Source organism: Myodes glareolus, chromosome 26 (genome assembly GCF_982192425.1).
Source record: "Myodes glareolus chromosome 26, mMyoGla1.1, whole genome shotgun sequence".
Taxonomy (NCBI): domain Eukaryota; kingdom Metazoa; phylum Chordata; class Mammalia; order Rodentia; family Cricetidae; genus Myodes; species Myodes glareolus.
Window position 1 is genome coordinate 10,809,406 of NC_142051.1, and position 19,253 is coordinate 10,828,658.

The 19,253-nt window shown below is 43.9% G+C and overlaps 1 pseudogene; it reads left to right on the plus strand.

Moving 5' to 3' along the window:
* Positions 1-5,760: 5,760 nt before the first annotated feature.
* Positions 5,761-6,225, plus strand: LOC125390053 (small ribosomal subunit protein eS25 pseudogene; annotated as a pseudogene).
* The last annotated feature ends 13,028 nt before the right edge of the window (positions 6,226-19,253 follow it).

A 19,253-nucleotide genomic window follows, 5' to 3' on the forward strand; every position in this document is an offset into this window, starting at 1 on the left:
ATGAAACTGGTGTCTGTTTTTGAGGCCATGAAAATTCTTACCTGGCTGTCTAATACAAAATATCTCCATGATGAAATAGTCTAGGGTCCCCCCGCCCCCAGGTCTTGCTGAACCTCTGTCAATTTATAAGCCTTCATTGACATCACAGCCTCATATCTAGGACTTGGTCTTCTCTACACAGGATTATGAGTCTCTGTAAGAGCACTTGTATGTACACCCTATTTATGAAGATACTACTAAGGGAGGCTTCCATTTCATGCATGTATACTGTAATAGAAATGAGACACTGACTCATATGTGTGTGTGTGTGGATTTGGAGTATGGCTGGATATCTGCAGGGGGGAGTCTTCTATTCAGTGGCCTATGTTTTGTCCTGCCTTTTGGTTAAAAAAAAATATGTAAACTCCTATTATTAGAGTTAGACAGAAAAAAAATCTTCAAATAGAATAGCCTCAGCTGTCAATTTGATCAAATTAAGAGCACCCTAGGACAGGTGAAAGGGGCCTGTGAACTGGAGGCATTTCCAAACAGGATCAGTGTGTGCCAGGGCATTTCCGAACAGGACTGGTATGTACCTGGGGGCATTTCTCGGCAGGAACGACATGTGTCTGAGGACATTTCCAGACAGGATCCATGTGTGTCTGCGGGCATTTCCGAGCAGGACCTATGTGTGTCTGAGGACATTTCCAGACAGGATCGGTGTGTGGTGGGCGGACTAAGAAGGAAAGACCAGTGGTTTTTTTTCTGGGTTTTGCTGAGAGGGAGGATGGAGGTGAGAAAAATAAGCAGTGAAAAGCTGGAGTCTGCTGGGATGCGAGGGTTGATGACCCAAGCCAGCAAGTTTATTAGTGTCCCGGCTCCTGATTATCCCTCAAACGGGAAAACGGAAAAGAAGCCAGTGAAGAGCATCGGAGAGAGCGATGAATGACCTCAGCCAGGCGCCATTTCCTCTGGTTTACAATCCTGTTCAAAGCATTTCACATGGCAGGTCTGGAACATGTGAGCACAGCTTTACAGAAAACTACCAAGCCCTAGGCCCCCGGCCTTACCCCACAACCCCATCTGGTGCCAGTCCATTGCTGGTCTTGCCAAGCACGTCTCTGACAGGGAACAGCTTATTGCTCCTTGTTCCATCTCCAAGTCCTTTGGCCTTAACTTACCTCCAGCCGACTGGCCCCTCAATGTGGATAGCAAATTCCATCAGTGGCCCCGATGAAAAAGAAAGCCAGGGTAAGGTATCATCAGACGCATCTTTCTGAGACACTATTTACCTGCCTGCTGCCAGACTTCACGCACATCGGAGTCCAGCCTTTCCAGCCCTCCAAGACTAGCTCAGTGCCAGCAACTCTCCCGGAAGCTTCGTCGCTGTCAGTTCATGTAAGTTCATGCTGCCAGCTCACGCAGCTTCTCGAACGGGCATCTGCTAGGTCCTCGGTGTCTCCAGCAGGCACGTGGCCACTGATGCTTTCCCAACAGTTCTGCTCCTCTAGAGAACCCTACCTAACATTGCAGCTAAGACAGATTTCCAAAGGGGCAAATCAGTTCAGACAACAGCGCCTCCTGTGGGTTAAAATTCAACATTGTTTCTGGTGGTAACAGACCAGAAGCTCAAGTCCCGTGCCAATGCAAGATACTGACATCACAGTAGGTTGTGTGCCGTGCCGTGATGGCAATGACTTTCATTATCCGTCTAAATCCTCTTCCCCCTCATAGACTACAAACTAAAAGGCATAGTAAAAAAGGCAGAGAGAATCAAGAGCATCTCACACCACACAATGGGCAATTACTTCTATGAGCTGATGGACATGAAATTCCTCTCTTCGCCTCGCAACAGTTTTTTGGTAGTCACGATAGTAGGGGAACCGAAAATATGACTACGGTGATTTAGTCAAGTGTCCCTCCTGGAACTCGCCGCCGACTGAACCACTAACAGCGCGCTGTATCTGGTGCAAACGTAATTACAGCTGCACAGATGCCCGGAGCACCCTCGGTCCTGTTTCTACTCTGAACCTAATTCTTTTGGTATTCTATTCCTCCATAACCTTCCAACTAATATTTCTCTTTTGACCTGGAACAATCTCTGTGGCTCACATCCAAATAATCTCAGCCCGGTTCTCGTGGCATCCACCGTCTCCGTCCTTAAGCAGCGTCGCTCACGTGGCATCGCCTGGGCCTAGGATGGTTCCTGCAGCAACCGCGGAAAGGAAATAGAAGCTGAACGCAATGTGTTCATCGGCTTTACCGTCCGGGCTAAATATCAGGTGGCGCTTATCAGCTGTTCCTGGTGCACTGCTCCATGTTCTCTCTCTCTCTCTCTCTCTCTCTCTCTCTCTCTCTCTCTCTCTCTCTCTCTCTCTCTCTCTCTCTGTGTGTGTGTGTGTGTGTGTGTGTGTGTGTGTATGAAGTTCGCCCACTGCTTAGGGTTCCTCCGGGAAGCAGCACCACCACCCTCATTCTGCATTCTTATTAGAGCCATCCACACTTTAATTCTGACCGTGCTTACTCTTGAAAGAATGAGAGTAGCGTGGGGAAAAGAAGGAAAAGCTATAGTGTGCTTCATCGCAAGTAACGGGGCGATTAGCAAAAAGCCTTACCTGGACCATCAGGAGATAAGGAAGGGAAACAAAAACACTATATTACCATCTGCTTACTTAATTCACTCTAGTCTAAAGCTAGTCAACACTCCTAGGAAGGCCGGTTTGCTTGTTTGTCTGTAAGCCATTCCGTCACTACAGAGCTCAACACAAGTCTTTATAAACATCTTCCTGGCGGTCCTAGCATGATCCATTTGTATCCCCTTCACCATAAGTAAACATCCAGAGGCCCCGAAGTCCCTAAGACTTGAGAGAATGAGAATTTAGCCCACACTGCACACCTTCCTTATCCCTGCCGGAACGTTTCCCCTCATTCAGGACTCTTTCATCTCCGGAAGGAAAACGCCAAAGGGAGACGCTGACTTTTATTAACATGGTGTGGTCTTGTGTTCCTCTCCTCCCTCCTACCTGCAACGCCTGCTGCTTTACATGGTCACAGCTACCACTGCAAACCCTTTCCCTTTGGAAATTCAAGAAGTCACATCTAGGATCCCATAACATTAGCCCATTTTTCCTATTTTAATATTTTTTCTGCCTTGCATGTGTGAGTTTGGCAGCAACATAGCCTAAGGGCATTGTGGTATAATGAGACCATGGCACTGGGGACCAGCAAGAGATGCCAACATGCTCTGCTCGGCTCCTTTCACCACTAACGCATTAGGCCCGAGCTGTAGAACGTGAACTGTGGCTGTCTTTATCTTTGTGCCACCAGAGAACCCCATAAAGGTAACGAATGGTGGCATCTGAAAGGAGCATCTCCAGAGCTGCCATCCCAGGCGGCGAACGGATGGGAGTCGGAGGAGAGAATGGGAGGTGGCAGCAGGCAGAAGAAGGGAATTTGAAGAGAATCCTCATTTTACTTCTAAAATGAATCATTTTAATATTGAAGGGGCTTGTGTTCGTTACGAAGGAAATTAAAATGATGTGCCTTTACATACTGAAAAGGAAGGAGGAATAAATGGGGGCGATTGAGAATGAAGAGATGAACAGGGACTAGGAAGAAAATCTGGCGAGACATATCACACAGGTTCTCACAAACACAGTGTGAAGCAGCCTGTGTTCTTGCTACGTAAATGTCCTTAGGGATTGTGGGTATTTACATGTGTCTTATTTTTAACATCCCCAGCCTAAGAAACTTTCTACTTCAGAGAACTGGAGTGGAATCTAAAGGAAATTCCAACCTGTTGGTTCCTTTCTCCAAGATAACACCTAAGTAGCTACCGTCCACAAGAACAACAAAAGGCTCTTACTGAAGAAGAAATACTTAGTAGACACCTGAACTGTTGGCCACGATCCAGCCCCTTTCTTACTTATCTAATGAACACAAGAAACAATCGCATGTGGAATTACTGAACACAACTGGTAAGGGACAGCCCTTTGAGGGATTGTATTTTGGCCCTTCTTGTTATTTTTAATGAGCGCTGTCCGCTCTACCCTGCTTCCCATCTATATTCAGACTGTGGTCGCCTAACCGTTTTGTCTCTTTTCCAGAGTACATAACATTTATTTTACAAGTTACCAGCTAAGTATTGTCACAAGGATAACGCAATACTCGGCATCAATAATGGACCACGCGCTGAGAATCAATATGCTCATATTTTATAGCTTAGCTTCTTTTGACTATTTAGGAACCAAAAGCTGTCCGTAAAAAGTCATTTTAATGAGTCTGCATTTTATATTCCCTTCTCCTCTCAGTTGTTACTTGATTTAAAATCCTGAGCACTCAATTTAAAATTTTATTAGAATAAAAAGCATTTCTGGATTCAGTTTTGTTTAGTCATGTACAAAACAACCTCCAAATATTAGAAAATGCATAAAAACACGGTCACATGACTCTGGGGTTCAACAGAACTGGAGTCGAATTCAAGCTCAATCATTTTCCACAGCTAGGGATGAAGCACTGAGCCCGCTCAAGCTTTATTCTCCTGTGACATAAAACTAGGCCGGGTGATGCTTTTGTCACACAGTCTTGCAAGAGTAGAAGTGAAGCAGGGTGGTTACTACATCACCTGGCACCTAGCAGTGATTAAACCCAGTCCCAGAGATGGCTGCCAGGGCACAGTGAAGGAAAGGCAGAGTCTGTTGTCTCCCTGGCCCCTGCTGACTGAGAACGCCTCCTCAGTTTATCCATACACACAGGGAAAAGGCATGGGCTGCATGGTATCTAACTACCCTCCCTGCTTGGCCTTTTATAGATCACTAGTAAAGATTGCTTATATGCTACTGTATTTCCCTGTGCCATCTCCTTTGCTTGTACCATTCATGGGACTAGTTCCCCCATCCTTTTAGGGAGTGGTCTCAGTTCCATGTCACCTCAAAAGACCCCACTGTGTTAAAAAAAAAAAAACAGCCATAGCTTCCTCCTTATTAATGACCTCTTCACCGTCACCCAAGCTTTGTCGTAGCTCCCTAGCTATCTCCTTCAAGATGCTTGTCAATCGGCCATCTCTAACATTGGAAAGCTTCATGAGAGCAGATTCAGTTCAAGTTCATTTACCATTTTACTGCTAAACTTAAACAATGTGGGACACACAGTAGTCACTTGGGTCTTGTTGGCCGTATAAACATCACATCTGTTTATAATCCTTAAGGGAAATGCATGCACATAAGCCCCAAAATTTCTACAACAAATGTTCATAAGCATCTTTATTCAGAATAGCCAAAATATCAGATAAAGTCTAAATATTCCTTAACAGAACAGAAAAATGATGAACTATCTGAAAGTCCGAACATTAGAGCAACATTCAAATATTTCAAGCAAGCAGAGAATTGGGGTGTTTTGGCTGACAGACACAGCGCACTTCATTGACTTCCGACACCCTGTACATACACTTTTACGGTACAATGTGCCTGCAGATCGCAGATTCACAAAATCCTGATTCAGTCCCATACCCCCATCAGCATACCATGCCCTGAGTTACACAGCTGCTGCAGAATAAAGCCAAGCGCTGACTCATAGTCCAGCCCCCCTCTCTGGTATGTGTCCCCCCTCCTCCCCGCATACTGGATGATTCAATACAACTCCATAGAAAGCTCTAGAATAAAACTTGACCAGTGTTGTGCAACGCCAACCTCTTGTTGCCACACATCCCTTCTGTGCTGGCACCGCCTCACAGACCTCCTATAGGGATGACATCATCATACAAGAGCCAGGGGCCCCCGACTTCTTAGGGAGGCTGCAGTGGTCTTCGCCACTCTCCGAGCTTCATCATGCCTCCCAAGGAAGACAAGAAGAAGAAAGATGCCGGAAAGTCGGCCAAAAAAGACAAAGACCCAGTAAATAAATCCAGTGGCAAGGCCAAAAAGAAGTGGTCCAAAGGTAAAGTTCGGGACAAGCTCAACACCCTAGTTCTGTTTGACAAGGCTACATACGACAAACTCTGTAAGGAAATCCCCAACTATAAACTTATTACTCCAGCTGTAGTCTCAGAGAGACTGCAGATTCGCGGTTCCCTGGCCAGAGCAGCCCTTCAGGAGCTGCTTAGTGAAGGGCTTATCAAGCTGGTTTCAAAGCACAGAGCCCAAGTAATTTACACCAGAAACACAAAGGGTGGAGATGCCCCAGCTGCTGACGAAGATGCATGAACAGGTTCAATCAGCTGTACATTTGGAAAAATAAAACTTTATTAAATCAAAAAAAAAAAGAGTCAGGGGCATGGTTGCTACTCAATGACTGCTGGGATCATGACGGTAAGCACATGGGCCATATCCTTTATGGGAAAGGTCTGCCTGGTATGGAGGTGGTATGGACACAGAGGCTGAGTCACAACAGGTTCTTTAAGGGACCTCTTCAAAAAGGCCAGAAATTTTCCTCATATTTTACTTGAAGGTTAAATTATGTAAATATCAGTTTTTAATTGTCTCTTTGCAAGAAAATTCCCCATATCCTAAAAACAAAATAAGCCAGGAAGTATTGGATTTTTAGATCCTAATGGAAGAAGTTACATTATTTTTTTCACAAAAGATTATGTGTGAGCTTTAAAACTGGTACTAGGTTGCCTGTAGATATGGGGCATTTTGAAAAGTTGTTCAATGTTCTAGTCCATTGATTTTCTGTGAAGGACAGTGAGCCCAGAGTTGAGGAGGTGACCAAAAGGTGAAGCGTGTGTTGTGCAAGCAGGAGGACCTGAGTCTGGGTTCTCGGCATCCACAGAACAGCCAGGTATGTGGATGTCAGGTGTGTGTCTGTAATTCCGGCACCAGGGAGATGAGGGAGCAGAAGCAGCAGGAGACTCCCTGCTGCTCATTGGACAGCCTCAGCCTCAGTGAACTCCAAATCCCATCTCACAAAACAAGGTGGAGAGAGGTTGAGGAAGCTTACCCAGCATTAATCTCTGTTTCCAATCAAAAGGGCTTTTTTTTGGCCATGATATATATTAAATTAGTGATGAATAGAAAACACTTTGAAGAAGCCATGCAAATAAAATAGATATAGATGCACAGAATCATATCAAACCAAAAATAGAGGATGTCAGCAATGGCCCTTCTCAAACAGAACACGCTAACCAACTCTTTGTAGAGCCAAGGATTCCAACACTGGGCTTGTGTTTTGTTTCTAGTAAACAAACTCTAAGCTAAACCTCACAGAACATGAACCATTCTTTGATGCGACACAAGAAATGCTGTCACCTTACTGTGTGACCCTCTTGGAAGGGAGAAGGGGGTAGCCCAATATCCACATATACTCAGAAAGCCCGCCAGACCCGGGTGGTCCTGGGAGGGACTTCATCAGCGCATTAGCAACCCAGGGCTTTGCTCGTCAGAGGGCAGTTTGATGATGGGGAAAGCTTTTTATTTCCCTCTGTTGTTTCTGAAAAGCAATAGGAAATGTACTATTTAGATGCTAAGGCAAGTAAAATAGAGGCGTTTGTAGCAGATGGGGTTTTTATGAGCTGTTTGTCACCATATACCAGTCTTGTTAAGATGCGATCGCTCTCTGCTTCATTACACCGAGATAGCTCTGTTTAGGGTTTCACTCAGCTGTGAAATGACTTTAAAACTTCTATAAGCAATAGAGATAGGGCTTTTATATATAATAAAAGATTGTTGACAAAAACGTACTAAAACATTAAAAAAAATGGTCAAGCGCACGATTTTTGTGTCGGGGAAATGGAGATATGCTCAGTGTCTATTTATGCTTAATCTGCTCATTGACGCCAGCAGAGAAAACCCACATTGTGTCTCATTTTCCTCGCCTAAGTAAGGTAAGAGTTCTTCTTATGCTTCCATGCAGTTTTTGTGACTTAAACCATGGAAACGGAAGCGCATGAATTCTTGAGTTAGGAGCAATTTCAGTTTAAAATAGGTGAAAGGAGACGCAGATTTGGTAAATGGAAGACACACACCACGTTTTTAGTCACTTTGCTCACCTCTGAGAGCTTCTAGGTCTATTCTTCTTTTTCCATCTGGCTGTATTTTTAAAGAAGCAGCCTTGGAGACAGGTGTAGCCATGCTTATTGCTTTACGGATTATCTTGGGTTGAGGATGTAGTTCAGCAGTGATGGTTATGTAGCACAAAGCCTTGTTTTAAGCGGCATATGTGCACATGGGTGTGCACACATGAGTGCATACATGTGTGTGCACATGCATATACGTACAGGAAAAAATCCAGGCACGGTGGTAAACACCTTTGGGTTAAGATAGGAAAACCATGAGTTCCAGACCAAACCTAGATTACACAGCAAGACTCTGTCATATAAATACACTAATAAAACTGATGTCCATTTAGACTGTAATTGAGATATGATGTAATTCAAGGGGATCAGAAGGCCTTGATCACATCTCAGCATAGCCATTTACCTATCTGACCTTACATATGTTAACAAATCTTTTAAAGCCTTAACTTCAACTGCAAAAGATGATTAAATATGTAAACTTAGTAGTTTTGAACCGCCAGCAATGCATAGCAAGTAACTATGCACCTTCAGGACAGACAACCAACACTTACTTAGCTCATGAGTCAGTCAGCTTAACACATGGGGGTCAGCATAGCTTTGATATGCATATGTGTGCCTGCAACATGACTGCTCACGCATGTGAGTTATCTCTGCTGAGGTCTGGCTCTCTGTTGCCTGAAGTCTGACGGCCTCAGCTTGTACAACTCAGGGAATTTTGTTCTGATTCATGAGTCTCTACCCTACAGCTAGGTAGCTTGAGATCGTACAGCAAAGATGTCAAAAGAGAACATTCTGCCACTGGAGAGATGGCATACTAGCATACTACTCTTCTATTGGACTAGAGTTCAGTTCCCAGTATCTGGATTGGGTAGCTCCAACACAGGAGATCCAACTCCCCGTACTGGTCATTTTAGGAACAGATATGCACCGATTCATATGCACATACACACATAAATAAAATGATTATTTATGCTTACTTTTTAAAAAGAGAACCTTCTCTTTTCAAGTCCTTGCTTGCATCATATGTGTTTACATTTGATTCACACAGCCCAGCAGTCATGTGGAAGAATGCTGCACCGTCACGTGGTAAAGAGAGAAGAACCATAGCATGAATGCCTCCAGCCTGCCTGCTTTCTGCCTGTTATAGCAACTGAGATACCTTCCAAACATTTATGAAACCACAGAACAGCACTCGGCATCCAGGAGGTGCGCTTTGTCAGTCTCCTTTCCTGCCTCAGTACCCCCATCTCTTTAAACCCTACCCCAATTAATTCATTATGATCTTTATTGATTCAACAGGCCAAAGGAAAACTAACATGCTTACATTAAAGAACTTGTAGCTTTCCTTCCTCTTTGGTGTGACCCCAGGGAGACAAGGACTGACCCAAGGAACCCTCATTAACGTTGTCTGCGAAAACTGAAGGGTTGGATTTCCTGAAACACCCACAGAGGTTCCGTTGGCCGCGTTGTGCTCCACTGACAAAGGGTAGCATGTAACACAGTCACTCTTCTGCTTGGGGAGTGAGGGTCATTTGGAGAGAGAGCTTAACAAGGATTGACAGCTGAACCCCCACTTTGAGTGGGTCCCACGGGGTGTACATTCCCTACACGTTCCCCATTTCTAAAGCTTTCTCCCTAACATTCAAGGCTTAAACCAATATAATAGGTCTGGAAACAAAGTCAGTATAGACAGAGGAAAAACATTCTCATATTTCTCTGGCACCAAATGAAGCTAAACTAAGCTAAAGAGGTATTCTAGAGAGGATCTATTCTGAGGAAATGGAGAGTGGGGTCTTTCTAGCAAGTCTGACAAAGGAAGGCTGAATTCCTTACTGCTAGGCACAGCGGTGGAAGTGCTGGTGTCCCACAAGGAGCCAAAGAGTCTGTCTGTACCCATCCTGCCCTGTATACAAACTGATCCATGACTGGGCAGCACCCTTCAATCTCAATTAAACAAGCAGACCCAGGACCAAAATAATCCAGAGAGACAGAGTTAGGACCCCAACCAAGCACTTCAAGAGCTGGACACAGTTCCAACCTGCCTTCCCACTTTCCCCACCACCACTTTGAGGCACTCTCTAATCATTACTATACTTGGAAAGTCTACATTCTGCTGTAAATTGCTACTTTCAGTGGTGTTAATATTTTTCAATCTGGACTTTGAGAAAAATGGATGTACTAGAAAAAAAAGTTCAAAATCATCACTTTTCCCTAGGAGTCAGAGTAAACAGTGAAATGCCAAAGCCAGGTTGGAAGCATAAAGTCAACTCAAGGAAAGCAGGGGGAAAGGATTAAAAGATAAAAGCATAATCTGACTAATTAGAAAACCTACAGACATCTAGATTTATATACAAGCCTAAAAGCTTCTCACTGAAAAGACGCGAAAAGCATAGGGATCCTCCACAGCCATGCGGGAGGCACAGTCCCTTACCGCAGGATCAGCGCAGAGTCCCGCCCTGCACATGAAGATCAAAGCCGCCCAGGCATCTGAGCAAAGAGGTTGCACAGAAGAGAAGCATGGTCCAGGGAGTGGAAGAGCTTTGTTATAAGTGTTAATTATTATTCTAATTAGTATCCTCAGAGAGATTAGCATTCTCAGCAGATTATCAACAGAACAAGATGTAAAAGCATGGTTGCCAAAATTCAACATATAGAAAAGAGTCTCATTCTGTTAGTGGTGAAGATTCATACTAAAGATTAAATTATGTGGCTGCTATAGATGCTCACATTTTTTTCCGTTCTCATCTACTTCACCTTCTTTCCAGGCATCTGCACTAGAGAGCACCAAAGGGAAGAGAGCGCTCGATGTTACTCTTCCTGGGATGTTTAGAGAAGGGTTTAAAATCCAGTGTAAATACTAGTGCCTTTGTGTGTGTCGGAGAGAGGGAGAGAGAGAACTATCCTAGCTTTGGGTGTATTATGAGAACAGAAGCCCTACCTAGGGCTGCTGAGGGGTTCTAACAGGTAAAGGCGCTTTCTGCCCAAAAACTGGTAACCTCGCTTCAATCCTCAGAACCAATGTAAAGTTCTGAGGGAATAATTGACTCCATAAAATGCTCCTCTGACCTCCACAGGCATGTCCTGTCACATGCCACACCCACACATAATACACACACAATAATAATAACAATAATAATGATAATAATAATTTTAAAGGAAATCTTAAGATTTCCTTTGAGAAATTTCCTTGAGAAACTGCAAGTTCTGAAACTGTCAATCAAATAGGGAAGGCAAAGCCTTCTGCAGATACGCTTTTTTTTTTCTAATCATTATCACACAGAAGCAAATTCATACTGAGCTTATATAAAGCACTAGAGATCCTTCGTACAGCATGCAACACAGTCTCGAAAGGATAGGTGGCAGCAATTATGCAAATCTAGTACATTTGAAATGTGCTGGAGGGTGTCCCACAGTAAGGCAAGCATGGTGGCCTGCTGCCCCTCCCCCATCTCACCTAGAGACTACCAAGTCTTTGTTGACCATGACACAGACCTTCTGGTCCCTCTGTGCCTTACCTGCTCAAAACCAAATCCTATAGCAAGGGACCTAACTTCATTCTGCTGCTCAGAATCTTGTCTTCCTTTGTAAAAAGCAAAAAACAGAAACAAAAATGCCTCTTACCTACTCTTAGGTTTCTATTTTCAAATCTATTTTAAAAAGAAAAGTAAAGCCCCTTACCAAAGCCAAATCTCTTTCCATTGGGCAAGAAGGAAGGGGCTGTGCCTACCTCTAGACTCAGCTAGGCAAAACCACACATTTTTACATTGCCGGTCACTCTGAAGACTTGATGTTTGGCATAGGCTATATATACTGCATGCATGAGTAGAGTAGCCTTAATAATGAGAAAAGCAGACAAAGGTCTGCACACCACAGGGCTAAGGACAGCTCTCTGGTGGGCTAGAAATGTTATCTGATGTGCCAAGTGCCTCAAGAAACACAACCGGTATCCATGGTGTCTTTGGGTTCTACTGTGGGAGCAAATGTCACTAGGATTCTTTGTATTATATGTAGTGTAATTTTTAATGATATATATTACAGTTAGTTTTTACATGAAGCAAAAACTTTTTAACTCTGAATAAGATTGGCGTAGAAGCTCTATCTGGTACCGTAAAGTAAATGATCCCTTTGTGAGCTGACCTTGATTTGGAATGTTGCCCTTAAAGAATTCATTATGGGAAAGAAAAGACCTCAAGGAATTCCTTCCAGAATATTAAATAGCTCTCACCAAGCCCAATTAGGTCATAACTAAATCAAGTGCAAAGCCCCACCACCTATATAATACACCAAAATGTCAGGCCTCAAATGTGAGGTACGCCTCACCCTGGGAGGCTGGGTTCTGTGGGAACACGCAGAGACTCAGGATGTAGACTCCTCTCTCCCCACACATCTCTGATGGGCACTTCAGGGGAAGAACGATGTGGCTGGGGGTATTTTAAGATGCATTTCTGTAGAGATCTGATTCCAAAGTAGGGCAGCATGCAGGGGAACTACAAAGACGGAATGAGTTGAGAGATCTTAAGAAGGCCAAATAAATGCGATTTCTTGGCTCACTGGGTATGGGAGGCAGGGATGATAATTTAGATAAAAGATCGATCTAGGTTGAGTTCATAAAAGCATAGGTGGGATCATGAACTGTCAGATACGCAACAAAGGAAAAGGACCTTCTAACTTAAGAGGGGAGATTAATTTCATGTCAGACATGTTGAATTTGACAGAATTATTTAGGACATGCAGTAAGCAATAGAAAATGCAATTCATGCCGGGCCGTGGTGGCACATGCCTTTAATCCCAGCACTCGGGAGGTAGAGGCAAGAAGATTTCTGTGAGTTCAAGGCCAGACTGGTCTAAAAGAGCTAGTTTCAGGACAGGCACCAAAACTACACAGAAAAACTTTGTCTCAAGAAAAGGAAGGAAGGAAGGAAGGAAGGAAGGAAGGAAGGAAGGAAGGAAGGAAGGAAGGAAGGAAGGAAGGAAGTTAGGTCTGAAGCTTTAAAGAGAGATAAGTTATGAAGAATAAGGTATTGGGAATCAGACACAGAACGTGCTGAACAGTTCTCTATTGCTTGTTGTGGTAGTTTCTGTTGACTTGACACAAACTATAGTCACCTAGGAAGAAGACTATTAGTTGAGGAATTGCCTCCGTCAGACTGGCCTTTAAGCTTACGTGCATTTTCTTGATTAACAACTGGTGTAGGAAGGCCCCGTCCACTATGGGCAGTGCCACCCCTTAGCAGATGGTCTGAGGTTGTAGAAGAAGGCAGACCAACCAGGCCAGAAAGCAGCATTCCTCTCTCCCCTCTGCTTCAGTTCCAGCCTTGAGTTCCTGAGCTGACGTCCCTTCCTGACAACTAAGCTGTCAGCTGAAATAAACCCTTTCATCCCTGGGTTTTTCCTGGTCGCTGTGTTATCATAGCAATAGAAGGCAACTGAGAAACAGAGACAATCCCTGAGGGGGAAGTCAGAAACAAGTACTTAGATCAGAGATCTGCAGATGTCTAAAAAAGTGAACAAAAGGAACGGTAGCACATTCATTCATTCATCCAACAAGCAACATGAGGGAAGCCGTCTCTCCCTTCTACTTGTCGAGGGACTTTGCCTTCTGTAAAAATTGTAAAAGATGAAAAAGAAAGGCACTTATCATCATCTGAACAACACGAGTTTAGCAAAGTGATGAGTGGGCTGTGTTAGAGGTCTCTGACAACAGTTGGCTGGAAACAACCTTCAAGTGTAAGTAAGAGTGAGATGGTTCGCAACCTTCATCCCTCGCCATTCGTACTCGGCCCCTTCCCCTCACTCTTAACCTATACTCTAATTTCACCTTCAAGGGGTAGTGTGATTGATGCTCTGTGTCAAATTGTCTAGGCATCCATAGCCTGGCATTTCCTCAAACACATGTAGATGTCGTTTTAATCTTACCTTTAGATGCAATTAGCATTAAAATTAGCGTACAGAACTGACTGTCCTCAGTGAGAATGGGCTGAAAGTCCCAAGAAAAATACAGGTCAAAGGAGAGGGAATCCTGCCAGCAGCCTGGTTTCACACTCACACGGCGCCAACAACATACCTATAGCATCAGGCTGCCTATCTACCCTGCAAATACTGTGTATACTACAGAACCAACTTTTCCAGGGAATCCTAACAAAGCTAGCAAGCCTCACACCAAAACCTTGGGTAGAAGACTGATGCGGGAGAATTGTCTGTATTCTGTCAATCATGTTTTAAATAAATACTGATTGGCCAGGCAGGAAGTATAGGTGAGTCAGCCAGACAGGAAGTAGAGGTGGGGCGATGAGAACAGGAGTATTCTGGGAAGCAGGAAGCTCCCCCCCCACACTCCTGCCCAGACTCCACAGTGAGCTGCCCTACTGAGTAATGTGGCTAACATAGATAAGAATAATGGGTTAATATAAGATTCAAGAGCTAATAAGTAACCTGAGCTAATGGGCCAATCAGTTTTATAACTTACAGAGATTTCTGTGTGATTTTCTTTGGGACTTGCAGGCTGTGGGGTACTGGGAAGGACAGAAACCCCAACAAGCTGGCCCTCATGTTACAGAAGACAACAGTTAAATGTTACTACCACGTGACCTTGTGCCGATTGTCACACCTGCTCTGATTTCAGTACAGTCACAACCCTGTCACTTCCTGGGAGCAATGTTCTACAACACAAACATGAGATATAGTGTATGTTGACACCTGTGGATCCTACACAGATCTGCCAGCCATGTCTGTCGGGTGTGGCATGACTTCTCAACCAACTGTAAGAAAGGTGCAATATACATCAGTTAATGTCGGCATAAATCTGGCATGAAAAATTCAGAGCTACAAGAACTTCCAGGGACATTAGAAGTGAGCAGGCTTCAGAGAGTCACATTACTCTGAGGACATCTGTAACCTTCTGGAGTCAAGTCTCCTTTATATGAGTCAAAGCATAAATTGTCATCTCTGCCAATTGTTCAGGATTACCAGGTCAGAGCAACCACTTTAAGTAAACATTCATAACGTTTCCATTGCTTTCAGCTTGGAGAGCTATTCTAACTCGAATATACCCATGACAGCTTCTAGGAGCACTGTTTTCATCATGATTGCACTGCATTTTTGCTAGGGAAGCTCATTGCTGCTGGTCTTTTGTCCTTGCCATCAAATTACTTGCTACATCTATCTAATCATGTTGCCCTCTGTATAATATTTCGATTTAGAAAGATAGACAACATATAGTCTCTGTGCTGAGGGTACGTTTATAGTGAAAGTCTGCAGGGGCATAATCAGTCACCTAATTATCTTATTACTGTGATCAGTGTATCTTAATTCAGTGGTTTCCGAGAAACAAGTCCTGAGAAAAACAAGTGAAATCATCCACAAGGGATGCACATATAGGAACTACTACAGCTTTGCGTTTTCGGTTTAAACACTGACCCGTTTGTCCTTAGGATATGACTGTTGAAGCAAAATTATTCCACTTGCACTCTTGTTGATGGGAACAATAATTCTAACCCGAAGCCCTCTGCGGTACAGAAGACTACACCTTCCACCAATCATTCACAAAGCCTGGAAATGTCTTATAGTCAAAATAAAACTTCCCTTGTAAGGTAATGGAGCGTGTGACCTTTTTATGATTAACCATAATTTTGGGGTGCATGATAAAATTGATACATCATTTAGCATCTTCAAAGGTAAAACACAGATTAATCCAAGTACATTTGGCACTGTGTATTTCATATAGTGTTGTCTTGTAAAAACATGCCTATTTGTATTCTTGACTATAATTTAAAGTATTACAAGCTTCTGCTACATCCAAGGAAGAATATTTTATTAATCCCTTTTGTTCTCCTAACATAATGCTACCCAAAACTATTCTTTACTACAAAACAAACCAAATAGGCATACAAAAACAATCCCGGTCATTTCTACACCTCTCGTTCCTCTATTTACTGTGCTTCTAAAAAGCAAATACTGTGAGGGTGGGGCTAAGTAGAATAAGACACCTTTCGGGGCTCTCCTGTTCAATCAGGCTATCTGATAAACCTGGAAAACCTTTCCACTTGCCACATGGCCAAGAATTGGAATCCTGAGCCCCAACCCCAAGCCCATCGACTGTTCTGGCACCGAGGAGACATTTCCTTCAGCACCACGGACAGGACTCCTCCCTCTCGTCTGGGAGATTGATCGGTCTTACTTTGGGTTGAAACGACTTTGTGCCTTGGGTTTTCTTGCCCTTTGGCATAGATTTGTATGACAGCCAACACACCCACTTTTAGTCTGAGTTCCACTGTGGTTCTACCCATCTTTCCAATGAGGAAAGGCGTATTCATAACAACAGTGCTCTTGCTTGAACCTTCAATGTCCCTCAATGATTTGTGTCCCGAATGCTTGCTCCCCAATTAGTGGCATCACTCTGGGAAGCTGAGAAACTGGGCAGGACCTAACCAAAAGCATCACTAGGAGCAGGTGTTGGGAGGTTATAGCTTGGCTCTGATCCCAGCCATTTTCTCTTCCTATTGACCTACTCCACAATCCGAGAGTCCTTCTCAATGTGTTCCTACCACCAGGATGGACTGAAACCCTCTGAAGTAGTGGAGAGAAAACGAAAAACTTGCCCCCCATAATTTGATCACAGTGGCACAGGGTTAACTAATAAGAACATCTTCCATAAAAGAAAAATGAGCAGAAATAAAGAGACTGAACACGTTAGTTCAACCTCTTATCAGAGAAGATCAAACTACCAACTTCCTCACATGTCCACCCCCCCAACCCACACCCTAACCACTCCTAAGCCTTCCCAGTCTCTGATACCCTATCAGTGACCCACCTTATCACAATTTACCACTGTAACTGATCTGTAGACAAGAAAAGACAAATTGTGGCAAGAAAAGAAAAACAATAAGGAGGATGAAGGGAAAGGGAAAGAGGCAGACAGATGGGGGAAGTAGGAAGGAAGAGATGTTCAGAGAAATGTTTTTCCTGTTTATAATTCTTCCATTTCTTCAGTCAGGCACTCGCTTCACTTCACCTGAGTCCAAGGACCTGATTATATTCTCCATATCCTTGAGACCACTCAGGTCAAGTAAAGAGCTGAGAGAATACTGGCTGCCCCCCACAGATGAGAGTGTGTGGTCGATCTTTTCCTGGACCTGTCCTAGCATCTGAACTTTCATCCTAGTCTAGTAAGGAACTGTTTGTAGCTCTCAAGGACCAGTCCTTTCAAATGCAGTCAAGCTATTTTACCCTGACCAAAATAAAAGGGAAATTAAAATTAAACAGGAAGAAAACTTTGAAATAAAAAGTAAAATACTGAAATCCCAAAGTACGCTAATTTACCCAGAGCCCATGTGTTTATTACATTTATACTTCAGATAAAGTCTTTTTCAAACCTTATGCATTTCAAGAGTCATAGCCAAGTATGGTGGAGCATACCTTTAATGCCAGCACTCAGGAAGAAGAGGCAGGTGGATCTCTGAGAGGGGATAGTCTGTCGTGTAGATAAGGCATAGAAATAGCTCACATCTGTGCTGCTGAGAGTGTGTGGAGTAGGCGTGGCTCACATCTGTGCAGCTGAGAGTGTGTGGAGTGGGAAGGGCTCACATCTGTGCAGCTGAGAGTGTGTGGAGTAGGCGTGGCTCACATCTGTGCAGTTGAGAGTGTGTGGAGTGGGCGTGGCTCACATCTGGGCAGCTGAGAGTGTGTGGAGTGGGCGTGGCTCACATCTGTGCAGCTGAGAGTGTGTGGAGTGGGCGTGGCTCACATCTGTGCAGCTGAGAGTGTGTGGAGTAGGCGTGGCTCACATCTGTGCAGCTGAGAGTGTGTGGAGTGGGCGTGGCTCACATCTGTGCAGCTAAGAGTGTGTGGAGTGGTTGTGGCTCACATCTGTGCAGTTGAGAGTGTGTGGGGTAGTCGTGGCTCACATCTGTGCAGCTGAGAGTGTGTGGAGAGGGAAGAGCTCACATCTGTGCAGCTGAGAGTGTGGAGGTTGCCTATACCCATCAGCATTCAGGAAGCAAAGAGGTCTCATGGCGGCAGGACCAAACTGTAAACCTCAAGCCTCATCCCTCCATACTACAGTGACCCACTCTCTCCACCTGGGCCCTTCCTCCTAAAGACTCCACAGCCTCCCCAAACAACAATATCTGCTGGAACTAGATGTTTAAGCACATGTTTCTATGGGGAGACATTTCACATTCAAACCACAACGGACTTTTCTTTAAAAAAAAAAAAAAAAAACTTATGATGGCACCTAAATTTGTGTTTTGAGTTAATAATTGGGAAAAATTGGGAAATAAAGATAAGCTTCACCAACTTCACAGAGAGAGAGAGAGAGAGAGAGAGAGAGAGAGAGAGAGAGAGAGTTTCTGACGAAGACTTCAGTCTATAAAATTTAAATCCTATTCTCAATAAAACCATGTGTAATAAAAGTCTAACTCTGTTGTTAATGTCATGCTGGGAAAGATGAGAATGAATGCAAAGATGTACTACATAGAAGACATACATGACAAGCAGTCATGAAGAGCACATTTCATTCTTGTGGGAACAGCCACACCCTTGCTAAGGCTGCCCCTCTGTGTTGACGCTGAAACCAGAGGAGAACTGGGCTGCCTGTGTCTCTTAGCAAGTACTCATCATACTCTTTCCATCCGGCCCCCACCCAAGTCTCTTCACTTTCCTGCTTCTGCACATCAATCTTCTGCCCTGTCTGCATACACACTCCTCTGTAGTCCTTTTTAATATAGATCAATTTGGGCTGTCTGAATCTTTGATTCCTCCATTTTTCCCTATCCTCCCTCAGCCCAATGGGACCAGTCCTAGGCCAAGAGAAAAGCGGATCCTCCTTCAGGAAAACAAGAGTAGTCAGGGCAAGAGAACTCTCTGCTCTTCCAGAAGCCCAGTACCCACAAGGTGGCTCACAATCCTCTCAACTCCAATCCCAGAGAGATGCCCCTCTCTCCTGGGCATTCTCCAAGACTTCTGCACACATGTGCTACACGTACATACATGCAGGCAAATGTTATTTCACATAAACCAACGCAATCTCAAATGCTTGTTACTTTGTGTAATTTTTCCTGGTGCAGCCGTTAGTTTCCAGTGCATTGTGCAAGCAATGAGTCAGAACTGGCTCTCTCATTTCTCAAATGTTAAAAAAAAACGTCAGAATATGATAAAAATATTCACCCCAAGTGTCACATAGAAATAAAAAATATATGGTCTAGTTATTCATTTTATTTCTCTAGATAAAGGACAGAGTATTTGGGACCAAAAATAATAAAAGTTT